Raw genomic sequence first — 7,640 nt, forward strand, 5'->3', positions numbered from 1 at the left:
TTCTTCAAGATCTTTCTTGGTTCACTTTGCAACAGAGACGCATGATGAAACCGCTTACTGATATTCTTAAGGAAAAGAAGATTCTATTTCGATGGGGATACCCATTCAGCATACAGGCTACAATAGCAGGGAAATTACATACACTGGCATGTCCGGATGACATACAGCCCTTCCTGCAAGCCTGCAACGCAACAGGTATATCCCTCACAGAATGGATAAAATTTGTGCAAATACCGGAACCAGTCTCCCTACCAGCAAGAGAATACTGGACTGAAGTCTCTACTCCTAAAGCAAAAAGAAAGCGACCGCGCCAAATAATAGATAAAAATGGAGACCAGATGGAAACCACAGAACCTGGATGAAACTGGTAACTATAAGAAACAGCAATACAACAGACAATGCCTACCTATAAAGCCCATACTCAATACTTTGGTAAACTATTTTGCCTATTAAGGTTTAAACCTGCGTTCCCTGGATTTGAACTAAGGGACAAAATACTACCCACTAAGGCTATGCAGACACTTAGAAAGCATACCCACCCTCCTCAACAATAGATGGGATTACTACAATGCACGCCTATAATATACAGGCGGACAGCATTAAACCCATTTTTGATGTGTACTAAAAAACATAACTATGCTGTTTATGGTTGGACCGGAACCAATCCGGCCAAAATACAAAATTGTTATATGACAGAAATAGTGAATACGATAGATATATATGTATATAGTTCTTGGCACAAATCCTTCTTTTTTCTTAGGTGGCTATCTCGCTGTGGCAATCTTCAAATTGTAAGTTGGTACAAATGCATGTGGTATAGTAACACTCACCTTGATAGGTATGATGGCGGATAATTTGAAAATTGTGTCCCTCAATGTGAATGGCTTGAACACTCCTGAAAAAAGGAAACAGATAGTTAACATTATGAAAAAACAAAAGGGTGATATAGTTATTATGCAAGAAACACATTTTAGAAAAGAAGCTCCCCCAATGCATAAATTAGGCACCTATACACAATGGTTTTACAGTAACAACCCCATGCAGAAAACAAAAAGAGTGGCCATAGCCATTAAAAATACAATTGATTTTAAAGTACAGGCAATACTAGCAGACCAGAATGGGAGATATTTAGTAATTAAAGGCCTACTATATCATACTTTATACACCATAGGAAGTGTGTATGTACCCAATGTAAAGCAAGGAAAATTCTTTACGCAATTTACTAACAAACTGGTTAATTTTGCGGAAGGGGTTACAATATTAGGAGGAGACCTGAACTTAGCCCTTAACCCAATGTTGGATACATCCAAAGGTATAGCCAGCTCCCCCATCCAAACTAGGAAAGAGGTGAATAGAAAGTTGCAAACACTTGGAGATTCCTTAACCCCTCTTCTAAGGAATACTCTTTCTACTCTTATGCCCAGAATGGATACTCACGAATTGATTATATATTTATCTCCCAACACCACCTCCAACAACTCCGACAAGCTACTATTAGCAATATCATGTGGTCAGACCACGCAGCAACATCTGTAACTATTCAAATTATAAACAAACCTAAGCACGTATGGAATTGGAGGTTAAATGATAATTTACTAAAAGACTCTGACTGTAAAACAGAAATCCAGTCTACCATAGATGAATATAAAAACAACGTAATAGCAGACCCCTCAACCCACCAAAGCAAATGGTTAGCCCTCAAATGCTTACTTAGGGGAATTTTAATTAAACATGGCACACGACTTAAAAAACAAAGACAAAGTAACATAGAAAACCTTATTACGGAGATTAAGCAATTGGAAGAGCAAGACCAGCAAAACCTAGAAAGTGAAACTCTAAAGGCCCTAACTAATAAAAGACTTGAGTTGAAACAATATTTGAACACCCAGACAAAATTCGCAATGTCTAGGCTAAAACAAAAATATTATGAATATGGAAACAAGTCAGGGAAACTGTTAGCTAGAGCTTTAAAAGACAAGCAAATAAATACACACATACACAAAATTAAAAATAAAAAAGATGAAATGCAAGTTATCCCCGACAAAATAGCATTAGCCTTTAAAAATTACTATGAAGGCCTATACAACTTACCACAAAAAAACAACAAGAACACATTGCAGACCAAGATTAAGGAATACATAGCGAAATATCCTCTTCCTAAATTAGAAGCCACTACTATAGAGAACCTCTGTATACCCTTCCAAACCCAAGAAATAATATTGGCTATAAAACAGACACAACCTCATAAGGCCCCTGGACCAGACGGCTACACAAACCAGTTTTACAAACAATATGCTACATCCATTACCCCTCTCTTCCTAAGCTTTATTAATGAAATAGACCAAAACCACCCGTTAAACAAAGAATTTCTAGCAGCTCATATTTCAGTAATTCACAAACCAGGCAAGGTAGCAAGGTAGGCTGTAGCAGCTATAGACCGATATCTCTACTCAATACAGATCTCAAAATATACACAAAAATTATAGCTACAAGACTTAGCCATCTACTCCCTACTTTGATACATAGGGACCAAGTAGGCTTCGTAAAGGGAAGAGAGGGAAAGGAAAACACGATGAAAATCTTACATCTAATTGCTATAGCTCAAAAACAACACATACCTTCTCTGCTCCTCTCAACAGATGCAGAGAAGGCATTTGATAGAGTCAATTGGTCATTTTTGAAACATATGCTAGAAGGAATGGGCCTAACCAACACCTTTAGAGACAAAATAATGGCAGTCTATTCTGAACCCACAGCTCAAATTAAAATAAATGGTATCCAGTCAGATCCTTTTTGTATAAGCAATGGGACAAGACAAGGTTGTCCGCTGTCCCCGTTACTGTATGTTTTGTGTATGGAACATCTGCTAATAGCAATTAGAGCAAATCCAGACGTTAAAGGATTGACAGTTGGAACACATGAGTATAAAGCTGCGGTATTTGCAGACGATCTAATGATGTTTGTGACAAACCCATATATTTCTATGCCTAACATTATGAAAGAGATTCAAACATATGGAGAAATTTCGAATTACAAGATTAATATGTCTAAATCAGAAGCACTGTCAGTATTTATGCCTAAACAAATGGGGGAACTACTGAAAACAAATTTTCCGTTCAAATGGCAAAAAGATAAGATTAAATATTTGGGAATATTTATACCACAAAACCTAAGCAACATATACTTATACAATTATAAACCCTTACTTTCTACAATAGAGGGACTGCTTCAAAGATGGGACCTCCAACACTTTACATGGACAGGAAAGATAAGTATAATTAAAATGACGGTACTACCTAAGATCCTATACCATTTTCAATCACTCCCTATTCATCTCCCCAAAAGCTTTTTCCAAACATTGGATTCATTAATCAGTAGATTTATATGGTGCAAGAAACATCCCAGACTGAGGAAAACTATCCTATATATGCCCAAAAGTGCAGGAGGACTAAGTCTCCCAGACACTACATCATACTACCAAGCTACTTTACTGACCAAACTAACGGACCATTCACAAACTATGGTTAATAAACAATGGAAAACACTAGAGAATTACTGGACAACATTACCAACACAAAATATCCTCTGGAACAGAGACCCACATATTAAGCTATACGCAGGCAACAACCCTCAGATACAAGCTCAAGTAAAGTTCTGGAAAATCCTTAACTCTGCTCAACAGCTGATACCATACCCTTCACCGTTAACCCCGTTAAGCTTAAACCCGGAATATCCCCCGGGCTTAATAGACAATGGACTCTCCCAGGCCTTTGGAATACAAAACCTACAGCTACAACATGTCTTAGAATTACCAGATAAGCCTTCTACCATTCAAACGGACACGTCACTCTGGACCAAAAGAGACTACTGGAGATACATTCAAATTAAACATTATCTGGAAAAAAACCCTACTCTACAAAAAGCAGATAGACCGCTCACAGACTTAGAAAGGATATGCAACGCTAAGGAACCCACCAACCACCTAATATCTCAACTGTATAAACTAATAATTGCAAAAAAATACTCTAACTTACCTCACTTTACACGCACCTGGGATACGGAACTGCAACTGAACCTGCAAGAAGAAGAATGGGGGAAAATCTTTAGGCTGATAGCCAAATGTTCTATAAGTAATAGATATCAAGAGAACTCATACAAGATACTTTCAAAATGGTATAGAACCCCGTTGCAACTACATCAAATGGGTCTGTTACCGCATGACAAATGTTGGAGATGCAATTCTGCCCAAGGAACAATCCCCCATATTTGGATATCTTGCCCAGTACTTTCTCACTTCTGGAACAATGTACAAATGATTACTCAGGAGATCTTGGGTACCCAGGTGATACTTACTCCTCAATTAGTACTTTTATACCACACAGATCTACCAGAGCATATATTTAAACATAGCCTCCTCTTACAGCTGCTTTTAGCAGCAAAGTCTCTAATTCCTAAACATTGGAGGGATATAAATCCACCAACTATAGAGGAATGGTTTACGAATATTAATGATATCTGCACAATGGAAGAGATTACCTCTTCAATTCATGGAAAACAACAGGAGTATGTATTAACCTGGAGACCTTGGATATCCTACCTGTACTCTCATAACAAGCTGTAAAATAATGTAAAATATTGCATATGATTGCCATAGCGAGATACCTAATACTCACCGATTATGTGCCAAATGATTTCAAGTTTGATATCTTCCACCTTCTCTCCCCTCTCCTTAAGACTCCCTTCTAGCCTCGAACGATAAAGATAGTCCGGAGTCTCTACAAAAGATGTTTTCTGTGTATTCAGCTCCTATGCTCTTTCTTCTCCTCCCCTTTGCTTACTTCGTTTTTCCCTTCTTTTTTTTTGTTTCTTTCTCCTTTAAGTGCCTTAACAATACTTAAGAAGATATTAAGATTGTTAAACGAATATTTGCATAAGATGTATGTGCAACTTTGCATTTATTACTGTAATAAAGAATTTGGTGAAATACAAAAAAAAAAATAATGACCATATACTGTACAACTCATGGTGTATTTAAAGGCTTAGTTATCTGAAACTGCCACAAAGTGCAAAGTATTAAAAGGGACATTTCAGAACTTAACAAATATGCACGTTTTTTAATTAACCTTATTATATTAATATTAGGTTCATTTATATACAATTTGTTTGAAGCAAGATCATTATCTGCATAAAGCACAGCTTCCTAAACCTGATAAACTGTCAAAGTTAACTGGCACTTGGAAAATTCAGCAGTTTAGTGTAATCTTTTTTATAGCAAAAAATTCCATATTCGAACTCATATTTTAACTAAAATAATCGGTTTTAGAACTGAGAGCCTGAATTCGTTTAAGAATCACTTTTGCACTTGTTCTGGAAAAGATGCTATACTAATTTAATTGTTAGTGATGAGTGAATCTATCCTGATTGCTTAGTTGAAAATTTGTGAAACTGCTGATAATTTCGAGAAACAGTAAAAAATCTTAAAAATTCAACTACTGTGCAACTTTTTTTTAGCCACAGTTAGTTTTGGGAAAATAGCGAAACATGGAATTTCGCAAATCCATGTCTGATTAAAAAATTCCATCATCACTATTGGGCACATTATATAGTTAAAAAAAATACCAGTAGATAATATGCATGGTTGTTGTTACTCAATAATTGAATGAGTAATGTTCAGCATTAAGCCTTCCATTTGGATCTCTTGTATTTGAATATCCCCTCCTGTACTGACTCATATCTTCTTCTGAAATAAAGGCACACATATCAAAAACCTATCACCTTGCATCCCATCGAGGCTACAATAACAACAGCTAAACAGTTCCAATTTCTCACCCCCAGACCAGTGAAGTGATGTTACACAACCAGCTTCTCTAAGTGGGAAGCCTGTGTTCTTGTAAGTTGTTTTCAGCTTGTTGTTAAAAGCAATTTATATCTATTACAGCTTGATCTTTCTGTGGAGCGTTTACTGAGTTTCCACACCTGTAACACTCAAGTCACAACATATTTGCTTTCCAAGATCTTTGTGTTGAGCACATTTTCTTCCTCTGGCACATAATTATAGCATCACAGTAGTTAAACATTAAGCACACATTTCAATTACAACAAATAATTATTCACTACTACTACACAAAATGGGTCCCATGGGAGCAATACGTTAATTATTCTAATGTGACCATATCTTAAGGCAATTCTGCAATAAAGGACTTTGTACGCCTCCTGTTTTACATGAATAGAAAAGAGTACTGAGAGATCATTGGAATAAATTTTGACAGCATGCAATGATCACTAACATTATCACTAACATTAAGCAGACAATTTAGGGAAATGCATTAAAAAAAACTGCAGGATGACTTGGAACATGCATATTGGACTTATTCCAAGTCTAAGAGCAATATGTTAACCCAGGGAGACTTCCTTGCCTCATATCTCTATTAAATAGAATATGCATGTATTTTATATATACATTGTAACTTGTGTATTTAAGGATGTTCAGAAATTTACATATTAGTTACAATCAGGTTACAACATATGCAAGCTTCAAACACATCCTATCTAGCACACAGTTGCTAAGTCTCCTCCCCTCTGACCAAGGGTGTTTGGAAATTCAATCCCTTTTGTCTCTTACTGCATTTTCCCAACTTCCATTGGCCAACCTGCCTCAGGAATCTATGGCCAACTCCCTAAAGTGAACTTAATGGTCATTGACCAATGAGAACTTGCCACATCAACTATAACCAATCTTTAGGTTAATAGCATGTGTTAAGTTTTAGTAATGTGTTCCTGGAGTTCCTGGAGTGAGGACACAGATGCCTGACTCAATGGAAGGATGAGTATAAGTGAGGCAGTGGGATTCTGTGTAACATAGAACAGTGACAGTATGTATCCACGGCCACAAGGGAATCACCATGGGCCATTGCAATACCTTCTAACCAATCAGAGTGCCACTGTCAGGTAAGGAAGGAAAAGGCTTTATAATGCCTTACAAACAGCTCTGTGTGTGTCCACAGTTGCTTTCATCACGTTTCGCCAATGCAAAATACTATACAATTATAACGAAGAAGAGACCCACCACAAATGAGCACAAATGATGACATTTAGAGGCTCTAAAGCATAGAAACCACTTATATAACCAGTTTACAACATGGTTAAATTTTCATGAACTGTATCTTTCTCTTATAAAATACTAGCTAAAATAAAATAAGCTAAAGCTTATTCATATCTCCTCTAAATATATACACATCACCACCTTCCGATACTGAATCCCACCATTTTTTTCTAATTTCTTCCTTTATGTTTTTTTTCTTTTGTAGTGAAATATCTACAGTAAATATTTTGCCCTTGGAGCTGCAGTCCTCACTTGTCACTGCAACCGTTAAAACAAAGTAAATATGTTTTAATTAAATATTTCTTATTTCTATGTGCAGTTTTTATTCATTTAGCCATTGCTTTTGAAAAACAGAAATAGACTAGTTGGGGGAACTCTTTAAATGAGAAGGAAAGGGGTAAAAATCACTGGGGGGGGGGGGGGTGTGCTAGACACCCCCCAGTGATTGCAATTGCTTACCTTATACCCCAGGCTGGAGAAACTGGAGAAAACCCGGGTAGGTGTGAGTGATCCTCCTCCTCTTTCTCTCTTGATGCTG

General features: G+C 36.8%; 1 long non-coding RNA gene across 1 annotated transcript; it reads right to left on the reverse strand.

Moving 5' to 3' along the window:
- Positions 1-831: 831 nt before the first annotated feature.
- LOC116412018 lies at positions 832-4,745 on the reverse strand. Its single transcript, XR_004223475.1, has 3 exons — positions 4,674-4,745; positions 4,035-4,075; positions 832-895 (listed from the first exon to the last, which is right to left on the reverse strand). It is a non-coding gene; the product is annotated as an uncharacterized LOC116412018 (long non-coding RNA).
- Positions 4,746-7,640: the final 2,895 nt, after the last annotated feature.

This window comes from Xenopus tropicalis, chromosome 7, assembly GCF_000004195.4.
Source record: "Xenopus tropicalis strain Nigerian chromosome 7, UCB_Xtro_10.0, whole genome shotgun sequence".
Classification (NCBI taxonomy): domain Eukaryota; kingdom Metazoa; phylum Chordata; class Amphibia; order Anura; family Pipidae; genus Xenopus; species Xenopus tropicalis.